The following is a 23,235-nucleotide window of genomic DNA, read 5'->3' as shown; positions in this document are numbered from 1 at the left end:
CATGCACAACATCCGTTGCCCTTCTACCATACTTGTAAAAGAATAACTACCTTTTCTCCTGTCCGGCCTTCCGATGTACCCCCATCTCTTGTTTTTCCCTGTGCTCAGGGTACACTTCATCCACACATCGGCCTGGTGTTCTACGAACAACTGATACCCTTTCCCCAATATAAACTGGAATTCCCCTCTCGCTTCCTTCATTCCATATGCCTCACATCGTGCTGTAAAATTCTCTACTTTACAACTTTGGCCTACTGGGCATATAAAATTGCCTTGCTGCCTTGCACTATTACTTCTTTCCCATACCATATTTCCCTTCCATACTCTTCCTTCTTTTAGGACCTCTTCCTCCTGCCGGGAGTTCCCTGTCGCTAAAATGATCAGTATACCTAACGTCCATTTATAATTTTTCCAAGAGTCCCTTCCCATCTTCCTTTTCTTGTTTGTTTCTATACCACTCTTGAATTAAGTCGTTACAATAACAACACGTCCATACGATAGTAACAGTGACCCAAATAATAAAGGCCCAAACTGGCACACAAATGAGCTCTGACATCTGTTCCTGAACTTTTGGGCAGTACTTTCAAGTCCAAATATTTAATTTAATACAAGAGCAGGTACAGTTCTTCAGCGAGAAGATGGCCTTTTTCTTAGTCAGGCAATCGCAGTACGTCCTGGTTCAATGCCTTTTCTTTTGGCTGTATTTCGTCGGGAAAATAATATTTACAACGGGTTGCATGCACCCAATTTGGATGCTTTTCCAACTTCACCTAGGAGAAAAGGATTCTTTGTTAAATGTTTTTACCAACACTTGGTCTCCAGGCCTGAAAGGGTGCATGTTTCCTTCCGACGGGGGCACCTGTGTCTGCTTTATTTGTTCAAGCAGACTCCTTGCTATTTCACACATGGCCTGAGCATACTTTAGTGATTTTTCATCATTCCAAATTAATGCTATTTTTTCAGCTGCCAGTGGTGGTTTTACGCCAGGAGGCATTGGTCTTCCCAACAAGGTTTCATGTGGTGTCAAACCAGTGTTTCGGTTTTTCTGGTTTCTCATTGTATACAATACCAATGGTAAGGCATCTGGCCACTTTAGTCCAGTCTCCTGACATACCTTGGTAAGGGTAGATTTTATTATCCCATTTATTCTTTCTACCATTCCCGAGGACTGTGGCTGATATGGTATATGTAACTTCCACTGGAAACCTAACGCTTCTGCAAGATTTTGCACTATTTTTCCGGTGAAGTGTGTTCCCCTGTCACTGTTGATTCCTATAGGTATTCCATATCTTGGTACTATTTCCTTAAATAGAATTTTTATTACTATTCGGGCATCGTCTCCACCACCTTGTGAACATATCTACTATGACTAATAGGTACTTAAGACCTGATACTGGAGGCATGTGGACAAAATCAATTTGCAAATTCTCAAAGGGCATACTTGGCTTGGGGTAGATGAGGGAGGGAGGGAGAGAGAAAACAGGGAATTATAGACCGGTCAGCCTGACATCGGTAGTGGGTAAAATGATGGAATCAGTTATTAAGGATGTCATAGCAGTGCATTTGGAAAGAGGTAATATGATAGGTCCAAGTCAGCATGGATTTGTGAAAGGGAAATCATGCTTGACAAATCTTCTGGAATTTTTTGAGGATGTTTCCAGTAGAGTGGACAAGGGAGAACCAGTTGATGTGGTATATTTGGACTTTCAGAAGGCTTTCGACAAGGTCCCACACAAGAGATTAATGTGCAAAGTTAAAGCACATGGGATTGGGGGTAGTGTGCTGACATGGATTGAGAACTGGTTGTCAGACAGGAAGCAAAGAGTAGGAGTAAATGGGGACTTTTCAGAATGGCAGGCAGTGACTAGTGGGGTACCGCAAGGTTCTGTGCTGGGGCCCCAGCTGTTTACACTGTACATTAATGATTTAGACGAGGGGATTAAATGTAGTATCTCCAAATTTGTGGATGACACTAAGTTGGGTGGCAGTGTGAGCTGCGAGGAGGATGCTATGAGGCTGCAGAGCGACTTGGATAGGTTAGGTGAGTGGGCAAATGCATGGCAGATGAAGTATAATGTAGATAAATGTGAGGTTATCAACTTTGGTGGTAAAAACAGAGAGACAGACTATTATCTGAATGGTGACAGATTAGGAAAAAGGGAGGTGCAAAGAGACCTGGGTGTCATGGTACATCAGTCATTGAAGGTTGGCATGCAGGTGCAGCAGGCGGTTAAGAAAGCAAATGGCATGTTGGCCTTCATAGCGAGGGGATTTGAGTACAGGGGCAGGGAGGTGTTGCTACAATTGTACAGGGCCTTGGTGAGGCCACACCTGGAGTATTGTGTACAGTTTTGGTCTCCTAACCTGAGGAAGGACATTCTTGCTATTGAGGGAGTGCAGCGAAGGTTCACCAGGCTGATTCCCGGGATGGCGGGACTGACCTATCAAGAAAGACTGGATCAACTGGGCTTGTATTCACTGGAGTTCAGAAGAATGAGAGGGGACCTCATAGAAAGGTTTAAAATTCTGACGGGGTTAGACAGGTTAGATGCAGGAAGAATGTTCCCAATGTTGGGGAAGTCCAGAACCAGGGGACACAGTCTAAGGATAAGATGGAAGCCATTTAGGACCGAGATGAGGAGGAATTTCTTCACCCAGAGAGTGGTGAACCTGTGGAATTCTCTACCACAAAAAGTTGTTGAGGCCAATTCACTAAATATATTCAAAAAGGAGTTAGATGAAGTCCTTACTACTAGGGGAATCAAGGGGTATGGTGAGAAAGCAGGAATGGGGTACTGAAGTTGCATGTTCAGCCATGAACTCATTGAATGGTGGTGCAGGCTAGAAGGGCCGAATGGCCTACTCCTGCACCTAGTTTCTATGTTTCTATGTTTCTATGATCATATTCAGCAGGTGTTTTACCTCTGTTATTTTGTTGACAAATTTGGCATGTTCTAGCAACTTTCTCAATTACTACTGTTATTCCTGGAGCATACCACTGTGCATTAATAGCATGTATCATCCCTCCTTTGCCCATGTGAGCCTGACCGTGTGCTAGGCGAGACAGGGGCAAAAATAGAGATCAAGGGCAAACAGTTTGCCCATCAGGGTGGCACCAGATGTCGTTTCTGAGAAAACAACCCTGGTTTTCCCAAGTTCTTCTTTCTTGCATAGTAAATTGTTGTTGGGCTGTTTTAAGTTGTTGGATGTCAAGTACCTGTGGAGGGGAAACTGAGACTGCCTGAAGGCAGTCTGCCTGTGCTGAAGCGGCCTGTTTGTCTGCTTCGTCAGCCCTCCTATTTCCTACTGATACTTCATCCTCACCGGTTGTGTGAGCTGCACATTTGATAACGGCTACCTTACTTGGCAACTGAATGGCATCTAATAGATTAAGCACCAGTTGAGAGTGCTTAATATGCTTTCCACCAGAGGTGATAAAGCCTCTGTTTTTCCACAGTTGCCCAAAATCATGGACTACACCGAATGCATATCTAGAATCAGTATAGATATTAGCAGTATGATCTTTAGCTATTATACATGCTCTAGTGAGGGCGAACAATTCAGCAGCCTGAGCCGAGGTTCCGGGAGGCAGGGCAAATGCTTCAACAGTTTCGTGGGGATTTACAATAGCATAGCCTGCCAACAGCAAGTCATCCGACGGCCTGTACGATGATCCATCCGTATAGAGAATAAGATCAGGATTGTCCATGGGCTCTGTGAGCAAATCTGGTCTTGGTAAGGTGGCTATTTCCACCGTTAACAGACAATCATGCTGGTCTGGATCCTCTACTTCTTTAGTAGGAAGAAAGGTGGCTGGGTTCACTACTGGTGCACGTCGAAAGGTATAGTTAGGGTGTGACAGCAATAATACTTCATAACCTGTTCTTCTTGACGCTGTAAAGTGTTGTGTGGCAGCTGAATTCAAAAGTAATAACACAGCATGGGCTGTAATGACAGTACATGGATAATCCAAAACAATAGGTACTGACTTCTCCACCATGACCGCAGCAGCAGTTACAGCACGTAGGCATGCTGGCATTCCCCTTACTACTGGAGGCAGCAAAACCGAATAATAAGCAACTGGTCTATTTCCCCCACCATGTTCTTGGGTTAGTACTGCGGTTGCGAATCCTTCTTTCTCGTTCACATACATCTGAAAAGGTTTACCATAATTTGGAAGTCCCAACGCCGGAGCTTTAGTAATGGCTTTCTTTAACTGTTTAAATGCCTCCTCTCTCTCTGGGGTCCACTCCACCTTGGGTGGGGCATCATTTAGGGCAGCTGATCTTAGGACCGCATCCCATTCTCGATAATCGGGGATCCATTGTCTACAGTACCCAACCATCCCCAAAAATGACAAGATATCCTTCTTTGTCTTTGGTATGGTGGCACTTTGAATTGTCTGAATTCTTTCTGGTCCTAGCTGCCTCTGCCCTTGAGATATGTGAAAACCCAGGTACTGGACTGGAGTCTGACAAAATTGTAACTTTTGTAACGACACTCGGTGCCCTCTTTCACATAGGTGCTGTAACAGTTTCAGGGAATCTTGCATGCACCTGTATCCGTGGCTGGAAGCCACAAGCAAATCGTCCGCATACTGCAACAGCACAGACTGGTCTGATAATGAACAGTCTTCAAGGTCCCTTTTTACAGCTGCTGCATATACTGCGGGGCTTTCGGTGTATCCTTGGGGCAATCTGGTCCATGTGTACTGCTGCTTCTTGTGGGTGAAAGCAAACAGATACTGACTTTCTTGATTTAACGAGATGGAGAAAAAAGCTGAACACAGGTCTATCACAGTAAAGACAGTTGCTGTTGGTGGTATAGCAGATAGTATAATGTTGGTATCCGGTACCACAGGGGTGATAGGGACTACTATCTTATTAATAGCTCTCAGATCTTGCACAAATCTCCACTCATTCGGCCTATTAACCTTTGGTATGGGCAGTATTGGAGTGTTACACGGGCTCTGTGTCTTTTTTAAAACTCCTTGTTCCAACAATGCAGAAATGACGGGCTCTATCCCATTTTCTGCCTCTGGAGGCAGTCTGTACTGCCTAATGCTTGGTAACACGGCGTTCTTTATCAATTGTACCCGATGGGGTACTGCAGAATGAACTTGCCCAACATGATTCTTATGCTTTGCCCAAAGTTCAGAAGATACTTGATTCAATGCCATTGGCAGTTTAGGGCTTGGTTGTTCCGGGGGTTGCTGTTTTTCAAAAGTGGAGGCATGATTTTTACCTTCCCACTGGAGAATCCCCCTGTTGTGGGTGATAAAGTCTATCTGAACATTTTGCAGTTTTATTACTGCCCAAGGTTGATAGCCTTGTTCCTGTTTTTCTTTTTCTGTTCCTACAATCATCGGACCCATATCTTTAGGTTTCGCTGGTGGTTTTACAGCCAATGTCAGATGGGGTATCGAGTTCGCTTCTCTATACCGCTGCTGCTGTAAGGGTGTCAAGTCAATGGCTACCCCCAATCCTTCGGGTCCAAAATAAATGCAGGGCGTAGCCTCTATTATTTCTTCTTTGTTCAAAAAGGATTGTACCAGACATTGGTAAGTTTCAGCTCTTTGGCGAGTGTACCAGGCTGTACAGTGAAGCTGAACTGCCTCAAAGCTTGTCAAAATTATATACATCAATTCTTCAGTATTGGGATCGATTTTAGCTTTTAAATTTTGTATAACTTCATGTATCAAAGGGGAGTAGAAATTGCCATTCAATTGCCAATAATAGAGGGCAGCCTTATCTTTGTTATCCTCCCTTGTCTCTTCTTTAATCGCATTAAAGAACTGATTAATTTTATTTGGAGGGAGCTCCATGAACATTCCTTCCTTTGTGCAATAAATGGTGGCTCCTAGTTTGCACAAAGTTTGTCTTCCCAATAAAGGGAGAGGTGTTGTTTTAGAGACTATCAAAGTCTCATCATTAACTGGTTGTCCTTCAATTATCAATTTGGTAGGTTCAGATAAAAATTCTTTCATGGGGATACCGGCCACACCCATACTTAAGACGGTGGTGTTGCTTACAGGTAATCCCACAGAGGATGGTACAGAAGACATAGTAGCACCGGTATCCACCAGGAACTTCACATAAGTGTCTCCTACTTTTACTACTGCCAGAGGGTTTTCTTCTATGTCCGCTGATAGGCGGAGGGCTGGCGCTTGTACCTCTAAGCCTCCGGGGCATCCCTATGCTGATTGGTGCAGGTTGGGGTTAGAGAACAAAAACTGAGGGGCCAAGGGAGGTGGAGGTTCGGGGAAACCCCCTTGCAATCTTCCACCCTGTTTCGGGCGGCACCTACAATCACGAGCCCAATGCCCTTTTCTTCCGCAATTTCTACACTCATCTTGAGAGCGGTCTCTTTGGGGCCACTGTCCTCTCCCTCTTTCTCGTCCTCGTCCCCCATATCCTCCTCTATTATTCTGCACTTGTCCTCTTCCTTTTTGCTGATAGTACTGACCTGCTGTTTTAGCCTTGTTTTCCTTATAGGTGAATAGTCCCTCCCTATCCATGTTGGCCAGTACTGTGATCGTTTCTTTCCAACTTTTTCCTTGCCAGTCCAAGACCTTAATTTGGTATGTTCTTGCTTGTTGCGGCAACATGCAATTTAGCAAGGTTTGTACTGCCAATGGTTCATTTTGATCCATCGGGATTCCTGCATGTTCGTCCCAACTATTTTTCCATCTACCTGCAAAATCTATCATTGATTCTTCTGCTTTCTGCAGACAGCGTGTGATTTCCCCTATATCTCCGTGCTTTTTAGCTCCCTTTAATATGGCATCCTTGCCCCTGTGGTGCAACCAATGTTCCCGGGACTAATTTCCTTCTTCCTCATTGTCTTCCCGCCAATCCCCATTTTCGCCGGCGGGTATAGGGAACATGTCTTTCACCCCCTGCCAAGAGGACCCATATGCTGCCTACAGTAATAATTTCACATCTCCGGGGAGGGGGTTATAAATGGTACAGGTTTGCTCAAGCCAGTTGTTAACAGGGTTAGGGGCGGCTGATATCATATCCCGAGCCTCCCCCGGTGTCCAGGGCTTTAGAACAGCAGTTGTTCCGATCATTACACGAAGGGCCTGTAACGGGCGGATAGTGGTGGAATCAGCCTGCCTCACAGTGGTCCTGGTACTCATTCCTGGGTTAGGGGGGGTGTCGTTACTCTCGATTCCTCCATCCGCCCCCCCTTCTCCATTTTCATCTTCTGGTGGGTCTTGTGGGTGGGCTCATCGCCTGGAGGCCTGATCTGGCTGGGCGGCCACTATTTCTATAATTTTCTGCCAATCATCCGGCTTGGTGGTTGGAAGACGGGGATATAAGCCGACAGGGGAAGCGGTCATAACCGGGGCACTCGGGGGCTGTAAGAGGGAGGGGGCTTCTCCTTACCCTCCTCCTCTTTCTTTCTAATTTTAGGGGGCTGGTGCCTCTTTGCCACCTCTGTCCATTTTTAAAACAATTCTCCATATAGTCTTTATCCCAAGTGGGGTCCCCCGCCCCATCTTTGGTGGTCTGTCTCCATTCCTCAATTAAGGACAATTTAAAACTTCCACCATATGGCCAATCCCCATCAGACCAACCGTACAAATCGCTACTAAACGTTACCGCGTATCTGTCGTCTCCTGTTTCTTTAATTACAGTGTCCGCCGGCGAGCCGAGCGGCACAATGGGATCTCCTACCTTCTCTCGTTGCTTTACTACCTTACGGATTCTTTTCTCAGTCTTAGGATGTACTTTCATTCTTTCAGTTGAGAGGTCGTCCTTCTTTCCTTTTCTAGGAGCTGGGTGCGAGCGCCCTGCTCGACTAGAGCCGTTTCCCATTCTTCTGGGTGCAACGTCTCGCGATCTTTTCTGAAATGAGAGTTAGGACAATCCTACAAAATATACAGTAATTTACAAAGCGCTCACCGGTGTTCTCTTTTCCGCTCAGCTCGGGGTCTCCTTTTGCCTTTTTGTTATTTTAGCTTCTTTGCGGCAGCTACCTTAAATTATGCATCACCCTTCAGGGGATCTCGGCGGCCCGTCCCCTTTTTGCGACGACGGCCTAGGCACCTTCCTTCTTTCAGCTCGGAAGGTCCTTAAAATTCCTCTTTTCTCTTTAAAAGTTAAATTTAGTTCTTTTGGATCTCGTTTTTTTTTTAGAGATCATGCCTGACTACGCCAGAATCTGTCGAGGAAATTTAGCTTAAATTAACTCAGGCGGAGACTTTCAGAATTGCACTTCGAGAGAATTTTATTTTTTAAAAAGCGAGATATCTCGGAGAGCCTGCTTGGACCGTACCAAGGCAGAAGACTCTGCTCTACAAGCAAATTGTCCCTATCTTTATACAGAAATAGAATACAGAAATAGAAAACTAATCTTATTCATTAGTTCCGTGAGTACAAAGGTCGTCTCGGGAGGCACACACTCTATCTGTCCTTGCATAATTCCTCCCTGTTCACAGTCTGATAAGCAGAATATCAGGAGACTCCCTTTTAATATCAGATAGTCATTTAATTACATTTCTAAGTTTCAAGGCTAAAAAGTGTGGGTGTTGTTCTAGTCCTATTATTTCTTCAAATATAGCAAAAACAGAATTTAACCCTTCCCTTTACCATAAGCCATAGATTCATAGATTCTTTCTTCCACACTAACGTTGGTGATATTTCTCCCAGGGGATTTGCAGGATCTTGCGGAGACATCGTTGGTGATATTTCTCCAGAGACTTGAGGGGTCTACTGTACATGGTCCATGTCTCTGAGCCATACTGGAGGGCAGATATTACTACAGCCCTGTAGACCATGAGTTTGGTGGCAGATTTGAGGGCCTGATCTTCGAACACTCTTTTCCTCAGGCAGCCGAAGGCACTGGAGGCGGTGTTGAATCTCGTCGTCAATGTCTGCCCTTGTTGATAAGAGGCTCCCGAGTTATGGGACATACCTTATCAAATCTGTGCTGACTGTCCCTGATTAATCCTTGCCTTTCTAAATGTAGATTTATCCTGTCCATCAGGATTTTTTCCAATTAGGTTCTCACCACTGAGGTTGGGCTGACAGGCCTGTAATTACTCAGCCTATCCCTTTCTCCCTTCTTAAACAAGGGTATCACATTAGCAGACCTTCAGCAGCATGCCTGAATCCAAAGAGGACTGGAAAATGATGGTCAAAACCTCTGCTATTTCCTCTCTTGCTTCACTCAACAGCATGGGATACATTTCATCCGGGCCTGGAGACATCCACTTTCAAAGCTGCCAAATCCTTCAATACCTCCTCTCTCACTATGTCTATTTCGTCCAGAATTCTACACTCCTCCTTGATAGCAGTATCTACATTGCCCCTTTCCTTTGTGAAAACAGAAGCAAAGTATTCATTAAGAAGCATACCTACATATTCCGCCTGCACACACAGATTACCCTCATGGTCTCCAATAGGTCATACGCTTTCTTTAGTTATCCTCTTGCTCTTAATATATTATAAAACATCTTTGGGTTTTCCTTGATTTTACTTGCCAAGAATTTTTCATGCTCTCTTCACATTCCTAATATCCTTTTTCATTTCACCTCTAAAATTCCTATATTCCTCCAGAGATTCTACAGTATTTAGCCGTCATTATATGACACAAGCTTCCATTTTTTTTCTTTATCCTCTCCTGTAAGTCCCTACACATCCAGGGGGCTCTAGAATTGTTATTCCCACCCTTTTTGTTTAAGGGCACATGTTTGGCCTGAGCCCTCAGGATCTCCTCCTTGAATGCCTCTCACTATTCTGATTTACCTTCAAGTAGCTGTTTCCAGTCTACTGTGGCCAAATCACTGCTCAACTCAGCAAAGTTAGCTCTTCCCCAATTTGGGACTTTTATTCCTGGTCTATCCTTGTCCTTATCCATAACTACCTTGAATCTGACTGAATTATGGTCACTGACTGCCAAGTGTTCTCCCACTGATACTCCTTCCACCTGCCCAGCTTCATTCCCCAAAACTAAATCCAGAAATGCCCCCTCCCATGTTGGGCTTGTTACATACTGACTAAGAAAGTTTTCTTGAATGCATTTTAGGAATTCTGCAGATCGGGGCCCAGGAGAGGCGTGAGTTTGGGACTTAGAAGAGGCGAGGGCCCAGGCACAGCACGGGCCAGCTGACAATGCGATATGTGTGAGCACTTGGTCTGTGCAGCAGAGCTGGTCTCCAGTCGTCTTGGTTAATCCTTGCCACTGGACCAAGACCTAGCTCTGTCAAGCCCTTGGGGTGCAACGGCCACCACACATTAAAAAATCCACACACAGGCATCTTCCACCCTTCAAGATGTAGTTCGGGATCCGGAATCTTAGGTCCTTCATTGAAACATCTGTGAATTCATCCCTTTTCAGCGTGGAAGCAAGTCATCCTCGTTTCCAGGGACTGCCTATGATGATATGATGATATCCTTCACACTATATTTGTCCCAATCAATATTAGGATAGTTGAACCCTTTAATTTTTCCTATAACTCCCTACTATTACAGCCCTATAGTTTTTAAACTTCACAGAAACTTGCCTACATATTTGCTCTTCTATCTCCCTCCCACTGTTTGGGGGTCTATAATACATGCCCAGCAGTGTGATTACCCCTTTTTTATTTTTCATTTTGACCCATATGGCCTCATTTGATGATCCCTCTAACATATCATCCCTCCTCACAGCTGTATAGTCTATTTAATCAATAGCTTGACACCCTGCCCCCCGCTTTTCCCCCCTCTTTCCTGTCTAAAAACCCATAGTTAGGAATATTGAGCTGCCAAACCTGCCCCTCTTTCAACCATGTCATACTCCCAAGTGTCTACCTGTGCTCTCAGCTCATCTGCCTTATTTGCTACACTCCTTGCATTGAAGTGTATACAATTTAGCACAGGAAGATGTCCTTGATTACTACTTACTAACCCTTGTTTCCTCTGTCTGACAAATTGACTTTCTACATTCTTGCTTTGCAATTTCAGCTTTGCTTCCCTATTGAATTTGTTCTCAAGTTCCCATCCCCCTGCCAAGCTAGTTTAAACTCTCCCCAACAGCACGAGCAAAATCCCCCGCGAGGATCTTGGTCCCAGCGCTGTTGCGGAATTTAAAGCCCTCCCTCCTGCACCAACTCTCCAGCCACGCAATCATCCTCTCTATCCTTCTATTCTTAAAATTATTAGCACGTGGCACCGGTAGTAACTACCTTTGAGGTTAAACCCTTTAATTTTTCTCCTTGCTCCCTAAATTCTGCCTGCAGGACCTCATCCCTCTTTCGACTTATGTCATTGGTCACAATATGGACCACAACCTCTAGCTGTTCACCTTCCCCCCAGAATACCCTGCATTCCGCTCTGTGACATCCTTGACCCTGGCACCAGGGAGGCACCATACCATCCTGGAGTCACATCTACGGCTGCAGAAACACCTCTCTATTCCCCTAATTATTAAATCCCTTACCATTATAGCTCTTTTATTCTTTGTCCCTCCCCTCTGTGCAGCTGAGCCACCCGTGGTACCTTGGACTTGGCTCTGGCTGCACTCCCCAGAGTCACCATCGCCCTCAACGGTGCTCAAAAGAGAATATCGGTTGGAAAGCGAGATGGACTCAGGAGGGGACTCCTGCACTACCTTCCTCATATTCTTCCTCCATCTGGTAGTCATCCACTGCCCCTCTGCCTGCACGCTTTTAAGCTGCGGGGTAACCACCTCCTGAAACGTGCTATCCATATAGCTCTCAACCTCATGGATGCACCGTAGTGACTCCAGCCGCTGCTCAAGCTCCAGAACGCGGCGCTCAAGTCGTTGAAGCTGGAGAAACCTCCTGCTCACATGGTTGTATTGGCTGCGCGAAGCATCCAGGACTTCCCACATGCCGCAGGACATGCATTCCACAGGACTGAGCTGCCCTGCCATCCCTCTAATTACTGATGATAAAAGAGAAAAAGAGATACTCACCAATCAAACAGCCAATCACTTACCTGCCTGGATGAGGAGGGATATACTTGCATTGGAGGCAGTTCTGAGAAGGTTCACGGGGTTGATTCCTGAGATGAAGGAGTTGACTTATGAAGAAAGGTTGAGCAGGTTGGGCCTAAACTCATTGTTTAGAAGAATGTGAAGTGATCTTATTGAAACATATAAGATACTGTGGGGGCTCGACAAGGTAGATGCAAAGAGGATGTTTCCACTCATGGGGGAATCGAGAACTGGGGGCATACTTTAAGAATAAGGGGTCGCCCATTTAGAACTGAGATGAGAAATTTCTTCTCTCAGAGGGACGTAAATCTGTGGAATTCTCTGCCCCAGAGAGCTGTGGAGGCTGGGTCATTGAATATATTTAAGGTGGAGATAGATAGATTTTTGAATGATAAGGGGGTGAAGGGTTATAGGGAGCGGGCAGGGAAGTCGAGCTGAGCCCAAGATAAGATCAGCCATGATCTTATTAAATGGCGGAGCAAGCTCGAGGGGCCAAATGGCCGACTCTTGCTCCTATTTCTTATGTTCTTTCCTCATAGCTAAAATTCTCCTTGAAAATCTCCTGTATACCCTCTTTATTGCAATCACATCTTAAGAACATAAGAAATAGGAGCAGGAGTAGGCCATACGGCCCCTCGTGTCTGCTCCGCCATTTAATACTATCATGGCTCATCCGATGATGGACTCAGGTCCACTTCCCTGCCCGCTCCCAAGGGATATTTCCTGTAATATGACCAGAACAGTATGCAGTGTTCGAGCTAGTGTTTTATAAAGTTCAAGCATGACATCCCTGCTCTTATATTCTAAGCTTTGGCTAATAAAGGCAAGTATTACGCCACCTTCTTAACCACCTTATCTACCTGTCGTGCTACCTTCAGGAATCTGTGGATGTGCACTTCAAGGTTTCTGTTCCGCTACACTTCTTTGTATCCAACCATTTATTGTGTATTTCCTTGCCTTGTTAACTCTACCTAAATCCATTACCTCACAGTTCACCAGATTGAATTCCATTTACCACTTTGCTGCCCACCTAACCAGTCCATTGATATCTTGCAGTCTACAGCTTTCTTCCTCACTATCAACCATGCGACCAATTTTTATGTCATCTGCAATCTTCTTAATCATGCCCTCTACATTGAAGTCTAAATCATTGATATATACCACAAATAGCAAGGGATCTAGTACTGAACCCTGTTGTCACAAAATCACCCATCGACCATTGCCCTTTGCTTCCTGCCACTGAGCCAATTTTGGATCCAGCTTACCACTTTCCCTTCGATCCCATGGGCTTTTACTTTTCTGACCAACCTGCCATGTGGGACCTTGTGAAAAGCCTTGCTAAAATTCATGTAGACTATAACAAATGCACTAGCCTCATTGACCCCCTTGTTACCTCCTAAAAATTCAATCAAGTTAGGCAGATACTATTGTGTTCCTAACACAGATGAGGCTGCACACAGGGAGGTTAAAGTAACAGTGACCTCAGTCTTTAATAAGACACTCCAGAGTGAGGAACAGGCTTATATACAGTGCTCCCAAGGAATGCTGGGATCCCTAGGACTTCAGGGGATGAGTTCCCTGGTGGCGGAACATGGGAGTGCATGCTTTACAGATACACAACATCACTCCCACCCAAAGTCAAAGTGAAAACTATTTACAAGATGAGGCGGTCGGGAGCCTTTCTTTCCCTGGTGGACCGCCTCGGTATAAATATCTGTTCTGGTGTGTTGGCTGTACCCTCGCTAGGTTGTCATGTTGTTGGCCCTGCAGCGCTGCAAGGTGAGCCTGGCCTTGCTGGGCTGCTGGGCATGATGGGTTCGATTTCCTGGTCCGACGTGGTGTCGTTAATCCTTTGGGTGTGTGTTGTGGGCTCAAAAAAGGTGGTGTCTTCTGTGCGTTGTTCAGGGCAGTCTGTGAACCGCAGACTCGTTTGGTCCAGGTGCTTTCTGCAAATTTTTTCATTGTCTTGTTTGACTACAAACACCCTATTCCCTTCTTTAGCTATCACCGTGCCTGTGATCCACTTGGGACCATGTCCATCGTTTAGCACATGCACAGGGTCATTCAGATCAATTTCCCGTGACACAGTGGCGCGACCATCGTTTACATTTTGTTGCTGCCACCTGCTCTCTACCTGATCATGCAGGTTGGGGTGAACCAGCGAGAGTCTGGTTTTAAGTGTCCTTTTCATGAGTAGCTCAGCCGGGGGCACCCATGTGAGCGAGTGGGGTCTCGTGCAGTAGCTGAGCAGTACTCGGGACAGGCGGCTTTGGGGTGAGCCTTCTGTGACTCGTTGAAGGCTTTGTTTGATGGGTTGTACTGCCTGCTCTGCCTGCCTTTTGGAGGCTGGTTTAAACGGGGCCGAGGTGACATGTTTGATCCCATTGCGGGTCGTGAATTCTTTAAATTCGGCACTGGTGAAACATGGCCCAATATCACTGACCAATATATCAGACAGGCCGTGGGTGGCAAACATGGCCCTCAGGATTTCAATGGTGGCGGTGGCGGTGCTTCCCGACATTATTTCACATTCAATCCATTTTGAAAAAGCATCCACCACCACCACCGCAAACATTTTACCAAGAAACGGGCCCGCATAGATCCTTGACCATGGTCTGGAGGGTCAGGACCACAAACTTAGTGGTGTCTCTCTGGGCGCGTTGCTCAACTGAACACACACGCTGCATTGCCATACACAGGACTCTAAGTCAGAGTTGATACCGAGCCGCCACACGTGAAATCTGGCTATCGTTTTCATCATTACTATACCCGGGTGTGTGCTGTGGAGATCCGAGATGAACGTCTCCCTACCCTTTTTTGGTCGCACTATGCGGTTACTCCACAACAGGCAGTCTGCCTGAATGGACAGCTCGTCCTTTCGCCACTGGAACGGCTTGATTGGTTCTTGCATTTCAACGGGGATGCTGGTCCAGCTCCCATGTCGGACACAGTTTTTTACCTGGGGCAGCAGAGAATCTTGCCTTGTTCCAAGTCCTAATCTGGTGGGCCGTGACAGGTGATTTATCATTTTCAAATGCTTCCATGACCATCAATAAGTCTGCGGGCTGCACCACCATCAACAAGTTTGCAGACTGCACCATTTCCACACCCGTGGTGGGCAATGGTAGCCGACTGAGAGCATTCGCACAGTTCTCGATGCCTGGCCTGTGGCGGATGGTAGCGCGAGTGGCCACCTTTGTATGTGGGCTGAGGCATTAGTATTTATTCCCTTGTTTTCAGCAAACAGGAATGTGAGTGGCTTGTGATCGGTTTCCACATTAAATTTGAGGCCAAACAGGTACTGGTGCATTTTCTTTACTCCGAATACACACGCTAATGCCTCTTTCTCAATCATGCTGTAGGCCCTCTCGGCCTCAGACAAGCTCCTGGAAGCATAGGCGACAGGTTGCAACTTCCCCGCAACGTTAGCTTGTTGTAATACACACCCGACTCCGTACGACAACGCGTCACATGCTAGCCCAAATCTTTTACATAGGTTATGCAATACAAGCAGCTTGTTGGAGCATAAAATGTTTCTGGCTTTCTCAAAAGCAAATACTTGGTTTTTCCCCATACCCAGTTCTCACCTTTGCGCAATAACACATGTAGGGGCTCTAAAAGGGTGCTTAACCCCGGTAGGAAGTTACCAAAATATTTGAGGAGTCCCAGGAACGATCGCAGCTCCATGACGTTCTGTGGCCTGGGCACATTCCTGATAGTCTCTATCTTGGCACCTGTGGACCGAATGCCATCCGCCACGATCTTTCTCCCCAAAAACTCCACCTTTGTTGCCATGAAGATGCATTTCGACCTCTGCAGCCGCAGGCCTATGCGATTCAGTTGCTGCAGGATCTCCAGCCAGGTTTTGTAGGTGCTCGGCGGTGTCCCAACCCGTGACCAATATGTCATCCTGAAAGACCACCGTGTGTTACCGACTTGAGTAGGCGCTCCATGTTTCTCTGGAAGATCGCTGCAGCTGATCGAATTCCAAACGGGCATCTGTTGTAGATGAACAGTGCCTTGTGCGTGTTGATGCAGGTGAGGCCCTTCGAAGACTCCTTCAGCTCCTGCGTCGTGTAGGCCGAAGTCAGGTTGAGCTTGGTGAATGTCTTGCCTCCTGCCAGCATCGCAAATAGGTCGTCTGCCTTCGGTAGCGGGTATTGGCTCTGTAGCGAGAAACGATTAACAGTTACTTTATAATCGCCGCAAATCCTGACCGTGCCATCACTTTTGAGTACTGGAACAATCGGGCTGGCCCACTCGCTGAATTCCACTGGGGAGATGATGCCCTTGCGTTGCAGCCTGTCCAGCTCGATTTCCACTCTCTCCCTCATCATGTGAGGTACTGCTCGCGCCTTGTGGTGAATGGGTCATGCCTCTTGGACCAAGTGGATCCGCACCTTCGCCCCAGAAAAGTTTCCAATGCCTAGCTCAAAAAGGGAAGGAAATTTGTTAAGAACCTGGGTACATGAGGTCTCATCGACATGTGATAGCGCTCGGATGTCATCCCAGTTCCAGCGGATTTTGCCCAGCCAGCTTCTTCCAAGCAATGTGGGGCCATCGCCCGGGACAATCCAGAGTGGCAGTTCGTGCACCGTGCCCTCGAGGTGACCTTGACCATGGCACTGCCCAGGACAGTGATAAGCTCTTTGGTGTACGTTCTCAGCTTCGTGTGGATGGGGCTCAGGGCTGGTCTGAATGCCTTATTGCACCACAGTCTCTCAAACATCTTTTTACTCATGATGGATTGGTATCATGTTGACAGTCCTTGATTAATCTGTGCATTTCTATGTGAGGATTAATACTGTTCCTCAGAAATTTTGCCAATAATTTGTCCACCACCAAGGTCTCTAATAGGCCCTACTCTTTCTTCAGTTATCCTCTTGCTCTTTATGTATTTATATAAGATTTGGGGTTTTCCTTGATGTTACTTGCCAATATTTTTTCATGCCCTCTTTGCTTTCCTAATTTCCTTTTTAATTTCATCCTTGCACTTTCTATATTTGGCTTTCTACAATATTTAGTTCTCGGTATCAAACATGTTTCCCTTTTTGCCTTATTTTGCTTCTCATCCGCAAACTTTGAAATTATTTCCTGTATACCCAAATCGAGGTCATTACATATCAAATGGGAATCTGTTCAACCTCCGCCGTCTCCAGGTCAGATCCAAGGTCATCCCATCCTCCGTCATCGCACCCTCGGAGGCTGAACTCCAAGCCATCATCAACACCTTCACTGAGGTGTACGAGAGCATGGGCCTTACACTAAACAAACATAAGGCACAGGGCCTCTACCAACCTGCCCACACCACACATAATTGCACCCTGGTTATCAAAATCCACGACAAGGCCTTGGACTACGTGAACCATTTTCCATATTTCGGGAGCCTACTGTCAACAAGAGCAGATATCGACGATGAGGTCCAACATCACCTTCAGTGTGCCAGTGCAGCCTTCGGTCGCCTGAGGAAGAGAGCTTTTAAAGACTAGGACCTCAAACACGGCACCAAGCTCATGGTCTACAGTGCAGTGGGTGATAGCCACCGTCCTATATGGCTCAGAGACATGGGACGAGATTTTCCATTATTTTTACATGCATTACGGCCACTTAACATCCATTTTACCGCTGAACTGAGGTGTAATGCCCCGATATCACCCATTCAGCCACAAAATGGAAACTGACACCCATTTTTTGCAGACTTATCACCGAGCGTTACTTTCGGCATGTACGTAATGCCAGGAAAAAATAATATCGCCCGCCCACTTATTTTGGGCAGAATCATCAGAATTGGCGAAACCAACACCCATAATATCACCCAGCGTTACTTTCAGCACGTAATTAACGCCAAGATTCAATAATACCGACAGCCCACCTTTTTTTGTCGTAAAGATCAAATTTGCCAAAACTAACACCCGGTATATCGCCCAGCGTCACTTTCACTACCTTGCACACACCACGCCACAATATCGCTCGCCCAAAACACCGCTCTGAAAAAGTGGAACTGTTCTGAACTAATTACAGTGGTGTGAGCACCATTTTTCAAATCGCAGGTCGCTTCATTGAAAACGCTGCTTCAACTTCGGGGGAGTTTGGATTGACTCTGGAGTTCTTCTCGGGTGAAGTGACCATCTCAACAGACAGCTTTTCAACTGTGGATGATCGGGTTTCACTATAGGTGTCTTTTAGTGTTGAAATTATTGCTTCTGATCAATCGGTATTATACTTTCATTGGAATGGGGCCAGCCATTTCTCAGCCTGCATCGATTAATACGCAGATGCTGCAGAGTGCAAATGGCACAACGTGTAATACACATCATTATGTGCTCAATCTAAGACGTGCCAGAATGAGGAGGAGGTCCATTCCATACACACCCCGCACTCACAGGGAGAAGAGGTCTTACCTCAGCATATCCGAGAACATCTGCCTTCGGAGACTACGCTTCCACAAGGTGGTTATGCGAGCTCATCAAGGCAGATCTGCAGCCTGCCATCAGGACATCACTGTTCATTGAGGTCAAGGTCACCACGGCACTGTTGTTCTATGCATCCAATTCCTTTCGGGCCTCCGCGGTCGAGATTTCCACTCTGTCTCACCATGCCACACATTGCTGCATTAGACAGGTCACGGAGACCCTGAAAGCGCATAGGATAGGCTTTATCAGCTTCCCCATGACCATGGAGGCTCAGATTGACAGGGCTGAAGCATTCTACTGCATTGCTAAGTTCCCCAAGGTGCAGGGAGCAATACAGTGTACTCACATCACCATGCGGGCACCTTCTCAGGACCCAGAGCTTTTACGTAACAGAAAAAGATTTCACTCCCTGAAGGTCCAATTAGTTGTCGACCACAACCAGATAATAATGGCAGTGAATGCCAAATGTCCGGGCAGCTTCGATTAGGCTCACATCCTGCGTGAGAGCGCTGTCTCTGACATATTTAAGAGTCAGCCACAAGGACAATGCTGGATGCTTGGTGACAATCGACATGGCCTAGCCACTTGGCTGATGACCCTCCTGCGTGACACCCAGACCGAAGCCAAGAAGCGATACAATGAGAGTCGCAGAGACACACGCAATGTGGTCCAGAAAACAATAACTGTGCTTAAGCAGCGCTTTAGATGACTGGAGCACTCAGGAGGGGAGCTACAATACAACCGTGAGCGAGTAGCTAAATTCGTGGTGGTGTGCTCCATGCTGCACAACTTAGCTATCAGGAGGGGACAAGAATTGCCAGAAGGGATTGATGGTCCACCTCAGGAGAGAGAGGAAGAGGACGATGAGGGGCTGGACACTGACCTAGGGCCAGACATTCAGGTTGACTATGCAACCATGCCCACGCCCCTCTCCAGACCGCAGGAAAGGGCCCATGGTGGCTACATAGCTGCAAGACTCTTAGTGGAACTAAACTACAGAACCAGTGGAAAGCTCTGCCGCCTCCAGGCAGGGTCCAAGATCACCCAAACCTCTGTCGTTGAACTGCAGGATATAGTCGATGTATTCACCAAGGCATGTAAAAGCATAGGCCTCACGCTTAACATCCGTAAGTCAAAGGTCCTCCACCAGCCTGTCCTCGCCGCACAGCACTGCCCCCCAGTCATCAAGAATCACGACGCGGCCCTCGACAACGTGGACCACTTCCCATACCTCAGGAGCCTCTTGTCAACAAAGGCAGACATTGATGCGGAGAGTCAACATCGCCTCCAGTGTGCCAGTGCAGCCTTTGGCCGCCTGAGGAAAAGAGTGTTCAAAGACCAGGCCCTCAAACCTACCACCAAGCTCATGGTCTACAGGGCTGTAGTATTACCCGCCCTTCTGTATGGATCAGAGGCATGGACGATGTGCAGAAGACACATCAAGTCGCTGGAGATATATGACCAACGATGTCTCCGCAAGATCCTGCAAATCCTCTGGGAGGACAGACGCACCAACATCAGTGTCCTCTCCCACGTTAACATCCCCAGCATTGAAGCACTAACCACTCTCGATCAGCTTCGCCGGGCAGGCCACTTAATTCACATGCCAGGCACGAGACTCCCAAAGCAATTGCTCTACGCGGAGCTCCTTCATGGCAAACGAGCCAAAGGTGGGCAGCGGAAACGTAACAAGGACACCCTCAAAGTCTCCCTGGTGAAGTGCGACATCACCACTGACACCTGGGAGACCCTGGCCAAAGACCGTCCGAGGTGGAGAAAGTCCATCCGGGATGGCGTTGAGCTCCTCGAAACTCAAACCTGCGAGCGTGAAGAGGTCAAACGAATATCTATCCCACCTGTGACAGGGTCTGTGGCTCTCGTGTTGGACTTTTCAGCCACCAAATAACTCACTTTAGAAGTAGAAGCAAGTCTTCCTCGATTTCGAGGGAATGCCTATGATGATGACGTCAGGATCTCATAAATTTGCCTGAAAGAACGTCACTATAATTGACAAAGCTGACACACTGCTGTGTGTGTGCAGCTTAGACATCAATGGTGGGCATCACCTTGGTGCCAGTTAAAGTGTAAATTGATTCCAGTTAAGTTTTATTTACCCTTTCATGTTAAGGAATCACCAGTGTGTAACGGTCAGCTATCTGAGACATTGCGCAACAAGGTTATGTTGAATAAAAAACATTTAATAAGACCATTGGTCTGAAATCATAAGTATCACAGGAAAAAAAAACACTCCCACCCCACTTTTTTGACCATTGACATCAATTAAATGGTCAACATGTCCAGCAACAGAATACAAATGCAAAGCAGGAGGGTGGCCCCTCCCCCCATACATTACAACAAATTGCACACACTGAGATGGAGATATAACACAGCCATCACCTGCAGACATGCACCTCACTTTCCTTCCCCCCTCCCCTTCTTCTCCCCATGTCTACCCCTTTCCCTCCTCGCTCCACGCCGCCTGGCCGAAGAGCTCCTCAGGCGGTGCCTCATTGGGGGGGATGAAGGCAGAGGCGGTGGTTGCACAGGTATGGGAGTGGGGGTGCTGAGGTGGGAATATTCTCATATCCAGAAGCAGGATCATGGTCCTGCCTCTCATGTGTCGTTCGCACTGGTGGTGCGGAACCTATGGGTGGAGTGCCATGCTCTGGTATCACTGGGAAGCCTGTGCCAGCAGTGTTCCTGGCTATGGCCTCCAGGGCCAATGCCATCTGTGGAATGTACTCAGTCATGATGCCGGAGATGGTGGCCAGCTGTCGGGATATGCCCCCAATGCATTGAGGATCTAGTCACCAATGTCTACAGTCCTCCTGGACAACTTAACCATCTCTCCACTCTCATCTGGCGCTTGTGGACCAGACCTGCTGCGTCCACGAAACCTCCCCGAGGTCGGTGCCGTCCTGGGGACAAATGCAGGTGCCCTGTGGCGAGGTGCTTGGGCCCGGTACCTCCAGAGTGGAGGCAGGAATGGCCGTCGGAGCACTAGATGGCCTTGGGGTGGAATGCCTTGTGGAATGCCTTGTGGAGCCTGGCGATGCAGGTTCCTTGAAGTCGGCGCTCTCATCCATAGAGAACAGACCCAGCAGATTGACGGGTGAGAATTGGAGCTCCTCAGCAGCAGATGTAGGATCGTCCGGCGAGTCCAGCCCTGTGCCCTCACCTTCTGGATTCTGTGGTCTTGCCTGGGGCCTGGCTGCTGGCTGAGCTGCAAAACACAAATGAGGTTATTAGAGGAGAATTGGGTGCTATGGTCACAAGGTGAGTCCAGCGCTACACACAGCAGATGCACGACAAAAGCACCACCGCTATCAAAATCATCACAGACATCACATTTCATGACCATCAACACATTCTGACTTGCAATGATTTTCATTCGGCCAGCATTGTTTCGAGAACAATTTTAGAACCAATCTATCATATATTATTGTTCGGATATGAGTGGGTGTGGCATCAATTGACCTTACATCATGCAGTGGTGTATACTGTACTCACGTGGCATCACTTCAGGGTCTGCAGCTGCTTGCGTGGCCGTCCGGGGGTGCTTCCCCACGAGTGTGAGCACCCGCTCCTCAATGTCAGTGATGTCGCTGATGACTGGTGGCCCCCCACCCGTTCGCCTCTGCACAGAGCTAATCATCAAAAGCTTCTTCTGTAAAAGGTAACAGGATGACATGGCATGAGATCAATGCGTGATATCATTGCTAGGTACTGTCACAGAGACTGATACAACACATAACCGGTAAAAGTGAAAGGCATCACATCTGATGATAGTCACTCATGACTCTTACAAATCAAATTATATAAATATATCAGTACATGTAAATAAATGTAATACTTACTCTTGCGGATCCAACAAGGTCGTTCCATCACGGACGTCATTGGTTGCCCTCAGGCACCTCGTTGGTCGCCGATGAGACCACCTCTGCTATCTCGGCCCATATCTTCCGGTCGGCCTTTGGGATGGGCTTCCCTCGCCCTACCTGTGTCAAATCACCCCAGCGTAACTCGACCTCCTGCAGAAAGGAGGCATTTGCCTCGTCCGAGAACCTCCTCGCTCTTTTGCGCCCTCCAATGTGCTCCTCTACGAGCTCACTGCACTCGCCAGCGTCAGTCTCCACAGCGTGCTGTGTCGCCTCCTCCTCTCCCTCCATTATAGGCACAAAATTTGGGCAAATATCTGGCTGGTAACAGCTAATTTTTTTTCCCAATTTGCTATAAAGCTCTAACCTCTTCCTCCTTCCTCACAAGCAGCCACACCACACCCACACATGCCTTCACTCCCTCTCAGCTCTCTCTCTCTCTGTCTCTTCTTATGCACATTTCATGATGACCCTTGACCTCCTGAATCGCGGGAATTGAGCGTTGCCATGCCGTTGCTAAGGATGGCGACACTTTACAGCAGAAGGTCAGAGAGATTCAATACGAACGGCCATTTCATATTGCTCGTGGCAACATCCTATTTCAAAAATGGAGACTAGGAGCTTTGAGAATGGGCAGCGATCTGAAAACCCATTTTTATCGCCCATTTTAGGCGATCCGCACAAAAGTGTAAAATCTAGCCCATGGACTATGTACAGCAGGCACTTCAAAACACTGGAGAAGTACCACTAACGCTGCCTCCGCAAGATCCTGCAAATCCATTGGCAGGATAGGCACAGCAACATCAATGTCCTTACTCAGGCCAATATCCCCAGCATTGAAGCACTGACCACACTCGACCAGCTCTGCTGGATGGGCCACATCGCCCGCATGCCTGACACAAGACTCTGAAAACAAGTGCTCTACTCGGAGCTTTGACACGGCAAGTGAGCCCCAGGTGGGCAGAGGAAATGTTTCAAGGACACTCTCAAAGCCTCCT

Source organism: Pristiophorus japonicus, chromosome 10 (genome assembly GCF_044704955.1).
Source record: "Pristiophorus japonicus isolate sPriJap1 chromosome 10, sPriJap1.hap1, whole genome shotgun sequence".
NCBI lineage: Eukaryota > Metazoa > Chordata > Chondrichthyes > Pristiophoridae > Pristiophorus > Pristiophorus japonicus.
Note: the sequence above shows the minus strand (reverse complement) of the source record.